Here is a 15,485-nt window from a genome sequence, read left to right as displayed (position 1 = left end):
TCAGTGAGTTACAGGGCGCTCCGTGTCTCCGTCCAGTTTAGGCTAGTAACTAATAGGCCTATGCTGTTATATAGTTTTTATAGAATTAAGTTAGCATTAGCAGAGTTGTTTGTTTTGCAGCACTGAGCAGTTATTTTACATAACTTTATCATAAAAAACAGTACAAAAGCATTTCCAGATGACAAATATCTGGGCATGCTTATAGTTAATGTTAATTATAATGTCAAGTCAACGACATCCCATATTAAAATGATTTTATTTATATCAATCACAACTCATCAATCATGTCCAGATATTTGACTGGTGGTGGTGTCAGTATGGATAAATTTGAATTTTCTGTTATAGGATGTTATCTAAAGTGTCAGGGTTCAAGTGGGAGCCATCCAAATCAATGATTAAGGCTGCAAAATCAGCCAGCAGCACTTTACAAGAGCACATGTTAATCTGTGAACATGTTAATCACATGTTACTCCTATTTCTGTAAAATGTTTGTGAAAATTAAATGTAATGTAAATCTCCCAAGAAATTCTATACAGATACCAAATACTTTGACAATCAATATATACACTTCTGTTAATGCAAGGATTTTGTGTTTGTATTTTTTCCACACCAAGGTGTGGAGGTGTTAGAAACTTTTGAGGTGTTAGAAACTTTTTCTAGAAGTGGATAAGATTAAACTGTCCCCAAAGCCTTAAAGGTTGCCATGCAGAGTACAATCTCCAACTCGTGTCTCATCTTAAAATTAACTCACATACAGCAACTTGTCTTTATATGGACTTCCACTGTGCAGGCAAACAGACATGTAGCGGCCTTCTTCAGTTTTGATTCTACGAAAAGACATACATGGACAGGACCTGCCGACATTTGTTGAAATGTTTTTTTTTTGTTTTGTGTCAAATTAGGCACCTGATCTTTGTGTCATTCTTTTTTTATAACTGTCAGAGTCCTTTATTGTATTTGTTTTTTCTCTTTCTTTCATGCTACTATTACAGTACATTGCTGACCAGCTCCAACTACAACATTAAGTGAGAAAATATCCTTTCATAAAGCTGTTCCCCATCAAATTGTGTGTCAAATTGTACATGGATAATGTACACATTTGTTGTTCCAAACATTTGGAGGTTTTACCTAATGCACACTAAATACTGTGCCAGGTAGCTATACAAAAGCTAGTGAGTCATTACTTTTTAATGTAGGCAAAATTTGTGTGTATGAGGTTTGTAATAAAAGTAGATTAAGTTCATAGAGAAAGTGATTACATTTATTTAGTAACATTTTTGAAAAAAGAAAATTAACATCTACATAATTGTAAATGTCAAACAGAAAAAAATATAATATAGCTCCTTAATTAAAATACTAGACATATAAGATTGACTTTATAATATTTCGATTTTACTGTCTGTAAAAAAAACATTAATTGACTTTGTCAGTGAGAGATGTTTTGGCGCTACTGTGGAATCAATAGTAATGCTGATGTTATTTCTGGACATCCATGCAGGGACGTGGTCGCTCCAGGACCGAGATGTAGCAGTTGGACATCTCAAACCAATCAAGGCTGCGTGTCTCTCCAAACTGAAATACCAACAGATACGGTTAGCCCACAATTGGAATGAATTCTTCTAAACTACTGGAATGTAGATGATATAATACGGTTTCACTGGTAATGATTCAGATAGGTTTTGGAATATTTTAGAAGAACCAAATCATTTGGTTCATCAGATGGATGTTAACTGAACTCTATGACTTTTCTGCAATTTAAGAATCTTAGAAGTAGAAGTTTACTTACAATGGTGATGAAGTTATCGTCCGGACTTTTTCTCACATATTTAATTGCAACCTGCACATATATACAAAACATTTATATTGTTATTGTAAAACATGAAAAAAGCACAAATCATAATTTGTACACAGTTGCGATCAGAAATAAACAGAAACTTTTCCATTGGGAAATAAGGTATCAGATTCGCTTAGCCTTGTACTCAAATTTTACCAACATTTTGCTATAAGTCTGACTTTGCAGACGACTGGCAACAGCTAATACAATTTATTCATGTTGACTGAACTCACAAATGGATTAAGCAATTGATGAATATTAAACAATCAAATGAATTGCAGTGGTTTCAATTGCTTAATCCATTTCAGTTAGTAAACGGTTTCCTAAAAAATATGATTTTTCATTCTGCTGTTTTCCTTTGCCCCAGACAATCAGACAAGTGCTATTATTTAACCCTGTGATTGTACCACAGGGACATAGATAATATTTAATACTTTATGATTCCTGCATTCTGATGCTTAGTGTAAATTAATTGTAGATGTCGTGTGCAGTTAAATGACCTGCTTGCCATCCGCATTACGATATCCTGCACAGACTGTCCCGTAGCCTCCTTCACCCAACATATCTCCAGGGGTGTACAGTGACTCAAACACCTCTGTTAAACAGACAGACAATGATTCAAATCAAACTTAAATAAGAAAATCCACAGTAACTTTTTACTGAGTTATACGATCACTAAGAACACATTACAGCTACATTTCTGGAAATGCTAGATTTTAACATACCCCATGGTGTAATTTGGCTCTCCAGAAGAGGACTCTGGTCCTAGACAAAAAAATAGCATTGTACATAATGAATTCAAGTGTGATAAATATTCATTCATTCATCTTCTACCACTTATCCGAACTACCTCGGGTCACGGGGAGCCTGTGCCTATCTCAGGCGTCATCGGGCATCAAGGCAGGATACACCCTGGACGGAGTGCCAACCCATCGCAGGGCACACACACTCTCATTCACTCACGCAATCACACACTAGGGACAATTTTCCAGAGATGCCAATCAACCTACCATGCATGTCTTTGGACTGAGGGAGGAAACCAGAGTACCCGGCGGAAACCCCCGAGGCACGGGGAGAACATGCAAACTCCACACACACAAGGTGGAGGCAGGAATCGAACCCCGACCCTGGAGGTGTGAGGCGAACGTGCTAACCACTAAGCCACCGTGCCCCCCTTGTGATAAATATGATTAGTATAAAATAGTATCATATTGGATGTGCCTAATATTTGACTGCATGCAATGCAAGCACTTGATTACTAACAAATGGCATCAGATGACAGAAATTAATTAAATATAAACAGCCTTCACTTTATTATAGATACTGCAAAAAGGTCTACAAGTATTCAATTAACGAGTTTTACATATTAGTTTGTATTACTTTGAGCTTATTATTTATATAGCCGCAGATTTCTGTGTGTTAATGGGTTTTAATTTTTAATCAGATTATTTCCTTGAAAACTATTTCATAATAGATAAAGACTGAATTTTTATTTTTAATCTCTATATAATTGTATTTGTGTAATCTAATATAATTAATGCAATGCAATCTTTGTTACAGGGCAGTACAAGTAATGTGATCTGGACTACTATAGCATGTTTTCACTCAGATATATTCAGGTCTATTTTCTTCTCACTGTCTTACCTTGACTTTCTTCTGAGGTTCATCAAACCATTCGTGGCTGAGGATTTCCTCAAATGTGGGACGAACGTAAGGATGTCGGTGTAGACACCACAAGATCAGATCACGGCAACCTGTGTGTAGTGATGAGAGAGACCTTTAGTCAGAAATTGTAGATAAAAGATTTTTATTCTGAAAATCAGTCGATATGATTCATTTATTGTGTAACGCAGGTTTTCCAGCGTTACTATACACGTCTAAACTTGATGGGTTTTGACTTTCTCACCTCGAGACAAGCCGGGAGCGAATTCCATGTTCCGATCAATGATGTCATCCTCACAACTGAAGGGAAGGTGTCCACACACCATGTCAAATAGAACAACTCCCAGGCTCCAGATGGTAGCAGGAACACCCAAATATAGTCCCTCACATAACCACTCAGGTGGGCAGTATGCCCAAGTTCCTGAGTAAAAAAGAGAGTAGGAGCACCATCAGCAACGTGAAAAAAATGGTTCTCAACTGCATTTCTATCCAATACCTGTTACATGCTTACCTGCAAAACATTTGTAGGGGGTGTCCTTAAGCAAATACCCACAGCCAAAATCTATCAGCTTTAGTTCCAGCGTTTCTGTGTTTATGAGAATATTCTCTGCCTTGATGTCACGGTGCAGGACACCATGATCATTACAATGGCGAGCAGCCTGAACCACCTGACGCATGATTTTTTTTGCCAGAGGTTCTGACAGTTGACAATTGTGACCATTCAGGAATTGACGGAAGTCTGTGCAGGGGCTGGGTCGCTCCAAGACCAAGATGTAGCTGTCTGACATGTTGAACCACTCAAACAGCTCCAACACGTTCTTACACCGAGATGGCTTGGACACCATTTCCATCAGTGCAACCTCCAGAGGAAGGCTGTGTGTCTCTCCAGGCTAAAATATGAACAGATACACTTAGCATGAGTGTACCGTGATTACCCCTAAATTATAGCAAAGAGAAATATACAGAAGAAAAACTTGATTAGAACTGACTCGTGTATCTATTATGGATTATTCATTATTGTGTTACCAGAAACAATTTAATTTATACATAATTCTATACATAATTCTGTGCAATATCTAAGACAGAAATTAAGTTACTTACAATGGTGATGAAAACGTCAGTCATCGTCTTGCCCACATGTTTAATGGCAACCTGTTCACATATACGATATATAATTACATTTTTTATAAAAAAAAAACCTTAAAAAGACATATACAGTCCACAAGTTGTGATGCATTGTGTTGATTAGTGTAAATTGGCTGTAGACGTGCAGTCCTGTTACCTGTTTACCATCTGCCTTACGGACTCCTGCACGGACACTCCCGTAGCCTCCTTCACCCAGCAGCTCTCCAGTAGTGTACTGGGACTTAAACACCTCTGTTAAACAAATACACAAGCATTCAGTAACAAATAAGAAGTGTGTTGTCATGTCAATGTCCCAGAGTACAGTAAGGTACCTTATAAATGAGTACCTGCAAAAACACATTTTATCCACCCACGGGACTTAACAAGAGAACTCTCAAATAACAAATTTACAACTTTCACATTTAAGCTTGCAAACATTGCATAATTACTGTCTCCTAACCTTTCAGTAGTTTTGAAAAATCAATCTGAATCTTTTCAGCTCTGATCTCTTCTGTCTTTTACCCAAAAACTAATGTAGGTTTTATGTAAACATGACCATATTAGATTCAAACTTTTTAATAAACCATTACATGGTGCATATATATAAAACGATTAGACTATTTTAGCATATTAAAGATCTGACAGACTTGTGTTCCAAATCATTACTGTACTTTAAATCATTACTGTACATTCCTTGCTGTATGATTCTTAAAAGTTTTTTGTCCAAATGGTAGATGAACATACCCCATGGTGTAACATGGCGTTCCTCATGTGGATGCTGGAGAGTTATCACCGCACCAGTCATTAGGCTACCTTCTGGGGTCTTCAGCATAATCTCTTCATCTGCGTACAGTTGACGAGGACTTTGCAGCCACTCTGGTTCTATTCCCTTCCCTTGGTGTAGCGTCTCTGACAGCTACAAGGCAATCAGGGGAAGTTAACTGGCTAAATATTTTGCATATAAAACTTTGGAACTACTTCACAAATATTGATAATTATATTTACCACAATGGTCAGTTCTGTCGTCTTTTTGGAAATTTCTTGTGAAAAGGAAGCAATTGCTGTAGCGATGGACTTGCAGTACTCAAAGGCTTGGTCGAAAAGGCCAAACTGAAGAAGGAATTGGCACATTAGTGAGCGAAATATAAAGCAACAACAATGACAGTATAAAAAACTGACAGATAGTGAGGCTGATGTACTAATAAACAAAGGTATAACTAATATAAATTCAAGATTTTAAAAAGAAGATAACAAAAAATGATACCAGTTTCTTCAGAAGTCTGTAGTTTTTAAACAGGAGCACAGCGACTTCAGCCAGCAGTGTGTCCTGTAGAAGAAACATCTTTAACTTCCATACCTACTCTAGGTACAGTATAATTATTCATTCATGTGCTTACAATTCAGACCAATTTTGCATTGTTGTAGATAAAATCTCTTGCTGCTTTTATCATGAATAATTTTGATTAAAAAGTCAAGACACAATCAAATAAAACACTTACTACATTTTGGTTGTAATGCAGCTCCATAAGATTCCAGAAGAAATAAGCCTCCTTTTGGTTGGGTTCCTCCCCATGCTGTAGGCACTCCTGGGATTTTCTCTGGATAAAACGCATCATGTCCCCCTTCTGGGTCTTACTGCTATAATAGATGGATATGGATTACTGTACATAGACTTTGACCACCTTATGTGTGTGTGTAATCTGAGAGGAGAAAAAAGGACTCACCTCATCAGAGGGCCAGGAAAAGAGATGTTTTCCCCTTCAGGCAGGTAGTTGCCTCTATCCTCTGGTGCCAAACGCTCCATAGAATAAGTTCCTCCCATTTTTGATGTAAACTGTGGAACACCATAAATATATTTGTTTGTTGATTTATTTGCTATTTGTATATGGTTATTGTTGTGTTTAAATTATTTTGTCCGCCTCTGGACATCAGCCTCGTAGACGATATTCACTAGTGATTTGCATAAATCTACTTATAGACTTCATACCTTAGCGGACGGAGTTTCCAGCTCTTTTACAACTTCGGTTTCTCTGCTCAAGTCACAAAACGTCAAAAAATAGCTTTGAAATGTAGAGTTGATGCTCAGAGAACTTCTTCTTCTATCAGATATTACATCAGATAATAACATCAGCGTTACTATAGATTCCACAGTAGCGCCAAAACATCTCTCACTGACGTCACTGACGTCACGTTTTAAAAGTAAATATCCCAGTGAACTAAGCATAACCCAGACCGTATTAATGCACACACACGCTTGTATTCAAAGTGAAATTCATTATGTACACACATTTTTTTTTTACTAATATATATATTAGCTCTTATTTCTAAATGAGTTATAGGGACATATTTCATTTAAACTTCAATAACGAGCAAGAGTGATAAATTGATTACACTATATGAATAATATACCTAAAACATCCTAATTATGTTTATAAAACATCTTATGAATCAGTAAGATTAAGTAGACTGAGAAATTCAGAGCTTTACTAATTAGTGCTCATTATTTAACAGTGTATTTACCGTTCAAACACTAAACAAATAAAAAAATACGTTTTATAATTTACTGCACTTTTTAATTAAATATTACTGCTGTATATATAAAACATCTCACTTGCAAGAATCAAGTAAAATGTAGTTAATACTAAAATTGTGTTTAAATTATTTTGTCCGCCTCTGGACAAATCCATCAGCCTCGTAGACGATATTCACTTGTGATTTGGATAAATCTGAGACTTTTTCAGCTTTTTATCCTTCTCCTCTGCACATGATGTGCACCAGCGTCCATAATAAATACATATGAGGTTGAACCAAAAAGCGAACCGAGCCGGATTGTCGTTGTGGATTTTACTTAAGAGTAAATTGTCATTTAGGATGAGAAAACATTTAGGACTAATGTAATATCATTGTATTTGTATTTTTCTACTCATTTTCCTGAAGATTTTACACTTTAGGATGAAGAAACAGGTCAAATCAGTGCAGACATGTCGCAGTCACACACTATTTACAGATAATGAATATACTGAATATAGACTTCTTACCTTACGGAGTTTCCAGCTCTTTTACAACTTAACGATAACTTGATCGGTTTCTCTGCTCAAGTCGCAAAACGTCAAAAGATCGCTTTGAAATGTAGAGTTGATGCTCAGAGAACTTCTTCTTCTAGCAGATATTCAAATAATAACATCAGCGTTACTATAGATTCCACAGTAGCTCCAAAACATCTCTCACTGACGTCACTGACGTCACGTTTTAAAAGTAAATATCCCAGTGAAATAAGCATAACCCAGACCGCATTAATGCACACACACGCTTGTATTCAAAGTGAAATTCATTATGTACACACATTTTTACTAATATATATACACGTATATATATATATATATATATATATATATATATATATATATATATATATATATATATATATATATATATATATACGTATGTATATACATATTTACATACGTATATATATATATATATATATATATATATATATATATATATATATATATATATATATATATATATATACACGTATATATATATATTTATTTTTTTCTAAATGAGTTATGGGGACATATTTCATTTAAACAATAACGAGCAAGAGTGATAAATTGATTACACTATATGAATAATATACTTACAAAACATCTTCATTATGTTTATAAAACATCTTAAGAATCAGTAAGATTAAGTAGACTGAGAAATTCAGAGATTTACTAATTAGTGCTCATTATTTAAAAGTGTATTTAGTGTTCAAACACTAAACAAATAAAAAAAATTATAATTTACTGCACTTTTAAATTAAATATTACTGCTGTATATATAAAACATCTCACTTCCCAGAATCAAGTAAAAGGTACTTAAAACTAATATTATCATTCATAAAGCTATTAAGTAACGGTTACTTAATTATATTTAAGTTGTGAGTTTAATATTCTCTCACTCTCACTCATTTTCTACCGCTTATCCGTACTACCTCGGGTCACGGGGAGCCTGTGCCTATCTCAGGCGTCATCGGGCATCAAGGCAGGATACACCCTGGACGGAGTGCAGGATCGCAGGGCACACACACTCTCATTCACTCATGCAATCACACACTACGGACAATTTTCCAGAGATGCCAATCAACCTACCATGCATGTCTTTGGACCGGGGGAGAAAACCGGAGTACCCGGAGGAAACCCCCGAGGCACGGGGAGAACATGCAAACTCCACACACACAAGGCGGAGGCGGGAATCGAACCCCCAACCCTGGAGGTGTGAGGCGAACGTGCTAACCACTAAGTCACCGTGCCCACCTGAGTTTAATATTATTAAAATAATTAAGTAAAGTCAATCTTTTTTTTTTTTACAGACAGCAAAATCAAAATATTATAAAGTTAACCTTATATGTCTAGTATTTTATTTAAGGAGATGTATTATATTTTTTCTGTTTGACATTTACAATTATGTAGATGTTAATTTTCTCTTTTCATAAATGTTACCAAATAAATGTAATCACTTTCTCTATTAACTTAATCTATGTTTATTACAAATCACATACACACACAAAAAAAATTAAATGTTTATTTTGCCAACATAAAAATAATGACTCACTATCTTTTGTATAGCTACCTGGTACAGTATAGGGTGCATTCAGTAAACCTCCAAATGTTTGGAACAACGAATGTGTACATTATCCATGTACAATTTGACACAAAATTTAAAGGGAAATAGCTTTATGACAGGATATTTTCTCACTTAATGCTGTATTTGGAGCTGGTCAGCAACAAATGTAATAGTAGCATGAAAGAAAGAGAAAAAACAAATACAATAAAGGATTCTGACAGTCATAAAAAAAGACACAAAAATCAAGTGCCTAATTTGACACAAAACAAAAAAAAAACATTTCAACAATGTGTGTGTGTGTGTGTGTGTGTGTATGGGTGTGAGAGAGAGAGAAATTGAAACCCTTCCAACACCTGAGAAAATTGTGTTTGAAGTTAGGGATATGACAGTTAGGGATATTATTGTGTTTTATTGCTCAGGTCCGAGGATTGCTGCGCTTGTATTGTGCGTGTCTGTTGCTGAGAAAAGAGGGGGAAAGAGAAGAGGATGCTGCTGCGTTATACCCTTGCACTGACTTACTTGGCATTTGCAGAAAACTAAAGAGAAGAGGATAATGCACAGACATCTAACTTAAACTATCTTATTTTAATTGTATGCTTTACATTTTCAAAAAGCTACTCTACTGTGTTTTATTTTTTAAGCAAGCTGCCTTTTAATTGCAGGCTGTTTTATTAGCTACTCGTTTGCAATTGTAGCCTATTCATTTGTGTCTGTTGCCGCCATAAGGGGGAAAAGAGAAAAAGATTGTTCTGCATTTTATTCAGTTGCACTGACGTAGGCTACTTAACTTGGCATTATTTTTATAATTGCAGGCTGCGTTTTAACTGCAGGCGTTTTATTGCACTCTGTTGCCCAGATAAGGGGAAAATGAGACGAGGATTGTATTGTTAATAAGCTTTGAAGAGGACTGCATTTTATTCCCATGGGGAAGTCTAAAATTATAGGAGGTCTATTATGCACATTCCATTCTGTTTTTGTTTTTTTCGAATCCTCAAAATAAAAATGACACCAAAAATCGGATTTCTTTATTGTAGCCATACTTCTATTTCATCAATGCAACAAAACATAATACATTGATATTGTAATGGAAGTTAAAATAAAAGCACCAAATATCGTACAGCAGAGTATTCACGTGGTGTGTCATTCTCTTTAGGATGCGCTGCAGGGAAAATAAACATTTAATCATGAATGCTCATTATGTATTGTAGCCTACTTAGTCATTTTGATAGTAGGCTAATATAGCTAATATACACTTACAGCCTGTGTTGCCTTCATATAAGGCTTAAATAAGGCTTTTAATTTTTTGCGGCTCTAGACAGATTTGTTTTTTGGTTTTTTTTGGTCCAATATGGCTCTTTGAACATTTTGGGTTGCCGACCCCTGCGTTAGACCTTTGTCTACATCGACGCTGATGCATTAAAGAGGAGGGGGTCCCCGTTCCAAGATGGCGGTTCTATTGACGCATTCGTTCGAATAAACTGCCGTACCCAAGGCGACATCTAGCGTAAATATCTATGGTGAATTTCAAAGAAAATGACATCCGCTGTTGCAGATACACCCGATCTTGCTGCCGATCTACTTAAAACGCCTTTTCAAGGCGCACTTTTGCAGACGAAAGAGAAATAGTTGAGAAAGGAAGACCTACACCCTAGTGTTAATTTCGTCAGACGAGACGAGACGAAATATGTTCGTCAACAACCTTTTTTTTCATGACTAAGACGAGACGATGACAAGACTGCACCACTGTCCACAAACGCTGACTAAGACTAAATTAACATGCATTATTGTTGACGAAAAAAGACGAGACGAAAATATTTTGTATAAAATAAAAACTAAGATAAAATCTCTCTTCATTTTCGTCTACGAAAATTTTCTACGCCTTTAAAATATACACAACGAGTTCGCGGCTTCGCGCTGTTGCTCAAGTTACAGGTCCGCGAAGCAGATCCCGCTTATTATATTGCTACCTACCAAATAAATCGATAACACACAAAATAGATTATTTAAAAAGGAGTTTATTGATTTAAAAACAATTGTATTGTTTCCGCTAAAGAAAATAGTGCGCTCCGTCTCTACGGTTAGAATCCTGTGTGTCCATGGCAACGCTCTGTTTTTCATGGCAACGGTGTGTTATAGTTCGCAGCGGTCTGTTATCAAGAAATAAAATAGTGTGTGTGTAGAAAGAATTCGTCCACACGCCGCTCAAATAAATAAATAATTAAAATAAATAAAAAATCCTGAGCACAAGTCCACCCCTGGTCTAGTCAGGCTTTTTGTGTTAAATTATATTTCCTGTCGCTGCGCAGGCTCTTTTATTGTACATGACAGCTTATGTCCCGATGACCGGTCTTTGCATTACGATTAAAAGCAGTATCAATAAAGTAAAAAATGTGATGTGCGGTCAAGTTCGAGTGTATGCACTGTTTAAACGCCCCCACCCCCAACCTGAAACCTCTTCCCACGCCCCTGTCACAATCACATCATAATCAAAATGAATAATTAGGCTTAAAAGCAAAAGTATATGTAAGGGAATCAAGTTTAACAATTCCATGTAATATTGCATCAATAATGGTGTGTGCAATACATATATATATATACATATACATATATATATATATATATATATATATATATATATATATATATATATATATATATATACATATATATATATATGTATATATATATATATATACATATATATATATATATATATATACATATATATATATATATATATATATATATATATATATATATATATATATATATATATTGCACACACCATTATATATATATATATATATATATATATATATATATATATATACACACACCTACAGTTTTGATCTTAGGCTTTTCATTAAGTTATTTATTTCCACTATAACAATTGTGTTCCTGATATTATTGCATTTAATGAGGCCTCGTTGTATTTATTCTTACAATAGTTTCCAGATGTGGTCAAGCTACAATTTTTTGACTAAAACTAGACCACAATTAAAAGACTTTTAGTCGACTAAAAAAAGACTAAGATACCTTGAGTTTTCTTTTGACTAAAACTAGACTAAAATGACGGGACTTTCAGTCGACTAAAACTAAGACTAACAAAAAAGATATGTGAATGACTAAATATGACTAAAACTAACAAGGACATTTGGCACAAGACTAAGACTAAGACTAAATTAAAAATAGGTGACGAAATTAACACTACTACACCCAAACTGGATTCACTAACAAAGGCCGGCAAAGGTTTTGTGCGAAATTTTAAAGATTGCAATTATGAGCGCTATGAGTGGCTAACAGCTAGCACCAGCACAAGAAGTTATTTTGTTGGCCGTGTTTACTTTTTAATACGAGTAAAGGGACATGGAATGATTGTGGCTTTGACAGTGTGGACAGACATTTCCAGAGGCAGAGCTCAGGAGTCTGATGGAGAACTACGGTGCACAGTTTGACCTGTAGAGGCTCAAAGCTGAGCTCAAAGTCATGTATAGCATGTCAAACTTTCGCGGTAAAAGTTTAAGCGATCTCCTGAATTTTCTGAGGACGACAGGCCTTGCAGACAGTATGACAGAACTTTACACACTCACATGCCTGATCCTAACAATACCAGTGTCTACAGCCTCTGTGGAACGCTCGTTTTCGGCTCTCAAACGGATTAAAACCTACACAAGGAGCACAACTGGACAGTCAAGGCTGTCTTCTTTGGCCTCTCTCTCCATTGAGAAAGAATTACTCAATCAGCTGAAGCAAAAAGGACAACTGCACGATGACATTATTGAACCCTTTGTCAAAAAAGACAGAACCATGGATTTTATTTACAAGTGACGGGTGAGTGCTTTACTATTTGACGAGTATTGTATCATGCAGATTGTGGTTCGCATCTGATAATAAGCATTATTAATGGCTTATGCACATAGTTATTGAGTGGGTCGTGTTGCATTGACAGTAGCCTACTGTGGCATGTGGATGTGAATGGGACACTATGCACACGGTGTGCATTCGGGGATTACATTTATTGATACATGCAGGGAAATTTAGTCTGAATTTAACCCACCCTTACATACTGTATACTGTTTTAGGATAATTGTTGATCAGCTGTCATGTTGCTGAGTGCCTGTATGTGCAGCCGAATATGCGCATTATTTGTATATGACCGCGTTAGCTGTAACAGATGAGTATGTATGTGGTTTACATGCTTACTGAAGGCCCTGACTGAAACCCCACTGTATGTAGTGTGTACATAATGAATTTCACTTTGAATACAAGCGCGTGTGTGCATTAATGCGTTCTGGGTTATGCTTAGTTCACTGGGATATTTACTTTTAAAACGTGACGTCAGTGACGTCAGTGAGAGATGTTTTGGCGCTAATGTGGAATCTATAGTAACGCTGATGTTATTATTTGAATATCTGCTAGAAGAAGAAGTTCTCTGAGCATCAACTCTACATTTCAAAGCGATCTTTTGACGTTTTGCGACTTGAGCAGAGAAACCGATCAAGTTATCGTTAAGTTGTAAAAGAGCTGGAAACTCCGTAAGGTAAGAAGTCTATATTCAGTATATTCATTATCTGGAAATAGTGTGTGACTGCGACATGTCTACACTGATTTGACCTCTTTCTTCATCCTAAAGTATAAAACCTTAAGGAAAATGAGTAGAAAAATACAAATACAATGATATTACATTAGTCCTAAATGTTTTCTCATCCTAAACGACGATTTACTCTTAAGTAAAATCCACAACGACAATCCGGCTCGGTTCGCTTTTTGGTTCAAACTCATGTGTATTTATTATGGACGCTGGTGCACATCATGTGCAGAGGAGAAGGAAAAAAAGCTGAAAAAGTCTCAGATTTATGCAAATCACAAGTGAATATCGTCTACGAGGCTGATGGATTTGTCCAGAGGCGGACAAAATAATTTAAACACAACAGTAACCATATACAAATAGCAAATAAATCAACAAACAAATATATTTATGGTGTTCCACAGTTTACATCAAAAATGGGAGGAACTTATTCTATGGAGCGTTTGGCACCAGAGGATAGAGGCAACTACCTGCCTGAAGGGGAAAACATCTCTTTTCCTGGCCCTCTGATGAGGTGAGTCCTTTTTTCTCCTCTCAGATTACACACACACACATGCACAGGAACATTAATGTTTGGCAACATGTCATAAGGTGGTCAAAGTCTATGTACAGTAATCCATATCCATCTATTACAGCGGTAAAACCCAGAAGGAAGACGTGATGCATTTTATCCAGAGAAAATCCCAGGAGTGCCTACAGCATGTGGAGGAACCCAACCAAAAGGAGGCTTATTTCTTCTGGAATCTTATGGAGCTGCGTTGCAAAAAAAATGAAGTAAGTGTTTTATTTGCTTGTGTCTTGACTGTTTAATCAAAATTATTCATGATAAAAGCAGCAAGAGATTTTATCTGCAAAAATGCAAAATTGGTCTGAATTGTAAGCACATGAATGAATAATTATACTGTACCTAGAGTAGGTATGGAAGTTAAAGATGTTTCTTCTACAGGACACACTGCTGGCTGAAGTCGCTGTGCTCCTGTTTAAAAACTACAGACTTCTGAAGAAACTGGTATCTTTTTTTGTTATCTTTTTTAAATCTTGTAATTATATTAGTTATACCTTTGTTTATTAATACATCAGCCTCACTATCTGTCAGTTTTTTATACTGTCATTGTTTTTGCTTTATATTTCGCTCACTAATGTGCCAATTCCTGTTTCAGCTAGGGGTTAACAATCAAGATAGCTGGTGTCTTCCGCTGGCGAAACCTTTATGCTCTGACAACCCAAAAGACCAGATACTGGATGATGTGATTCAAATGGGACAAGACCTTGGTATGGATGACAGTAACAATATTTTAGGAACTTCACATGTTGTAATTATTTCATGAACTCTGGACTGTTCCATGAACCCAAATCCTTACATGTATGTTTGGTCTTTCATCTGCAGACTCCAAAGGACTGACCCATGCTGCACAGCTGTGTTACATAGTTGCAATGGAGGAGCTGCAGATTTTAGAGAGATCCAGCTTTGAGCTCATTGGCTGTGACAGGTATTGGGTGTGTGCTTGTGTGAGAGAGTGTGTATGATTAATTTTTGACTTACTATTGAAAAACCTTTGTCGTTGTGCAGACTGCCAATCAGCCAATCAGCCATGAGGGAAGCAATTGAAAAAACTGAGGTATACGAATACGTATGTTGGCTGACCACAGGGTTCGCCCAGC

The sequence above is a fragment of the Tachysurus vachellii genome, chromosome 17, assembly GCF_030014155.1.
Source record: "Tachysurus vachellii isolate PV-2020 chromosome 17, HZAU_Pvac_v1, whole genome shotgun sequence".
Taxonomy (NCBI): domain Eukaryota; kingdom Metazoa; phylum Chordata; class Actinopteri; order Siluriformes; family Bagridae; genus Tachysurus; species Tachysurus vachellii.
The sequence above is the reverse complement of the archived record's forward strand: the minus strand, read 5'-3'. Positions refer to the sequence as shown.